Source organism: Triplophysa dalaica, chromosome 15 (genome assembly GCF_015846415.1).
Source record: "Triplophysa dalaica isolate WHDGS20190420 chromosome 15, ASM1584641v1, whole genome shotgun sequence".
Lineage (NCBI taxonomy): Eukaryota > Metazoa > Chordata > Actinopteri > Cypriniformes > Nemacheilidae > Triplophysa > Triplophysa dalaica.
Window position 1 is genome coordinate 20,421,776 of NC_079556.1, and position 1,357 is coordinate 20,423,132.

A 1,357-nucleotide genomic window follows, 5' to 3' on the forward strand; every position below is an offset into this window, starting at 1 on the left:
TCGCTTCGACTTTCCCATTCATGCTATTGCTTTATATAAAAACTCCAATCAGTGAATTTAATTGCACGTTACGTAACCGACACCAAAGGAAACGAATGGAATGTTTTAGAAATGAGATTGTAATCCTGATTGTCTAAACGCCAAATTCCTTCTCGCACACTCGCATTAAGTCTTGCGCGCCCCCTACCGGACTATTACATCTAACATATTTACATTTGATTTATTTATATTTGACCACGGGCTTAAATGGTTAATGTTTGTAGTTCGGTCGAAGCATAATGTCTTGAAATGATCTGTGTACACTCAATGGTGTGTCCAACGACCTGCAAAACGAATTTGTGTTGTTTTAAAAATTGTGGAAAGTTGTTAGAAGATTTTTCATGTCATTATCATGATCTCACACGACCCTTTTGACCTTTATTTGACTTCTAGATAGTATTATACCCATCTCTATGAAGTTTTCTCCGGCTTTGCACAGAGACACATCACTGCACTGTTTAGGAACCTATTAACCTCATAGAGATGTCAATGCACATTACACGCTTCAGTTTTCATGAAATAACTGATATCAGGTTACAGTGGGGACTGGCACATCAACATTTCTATATATGGCATGGTCCAAGTCGCATAAATTGTAATCCACATACAGTGTCTTGGTAAACAATATAAGAGCTCATATTGATGGACCAGGCCAACTATCCCCATAAAATAATACAAATAAATTAAATCAGAGCTTTCAGAAACTGTACTGTAGCTAAAAAGAGGACGATGAAGAAGTAATAAAGTCTCTGATGACCGGCCGGGTTTTAACCTGGCCTAGAGTGAAGGACAGTGTTTGGAGGGAAGAGCGATGCTACACGGTTGGTGCAGGGCAGAGCAGGCCTTACCTGTAAAGGTAGGGCCAGTTGCGCTGGTGATATCGTATTTGCAGGTCAGGTGCACATTTAACACCATTTAAAATATGAGTCTTTTCTACAAACAGTATTTAGGACACCACAGTATTGTGAAGAACTGGGTACAAAGGTTGAAAAGTAATTAAAACAGTAAAGTATCTGGATTTTCATGGTTTTCCAAAGAGCTTAGTTATAGTAAATCAACAATTTAGCCTAAATAAAATATACAAAATCTAAGATATCATGGTATAATTTATAAGGATTTAAACATCTATTATTATTGTTCATCAGCCTGTTGTTTAACGAAACAAAAAATAAACATTCAAAGACAATCAATATACATCAACACACATACAAAATATAAACCAATATATATATATATATATATATATATATATATATGACTTTTATTTATCAAATTCGGGTGGTAGATTTCTTTTATTTTAAAATAGTACAGATGTTTT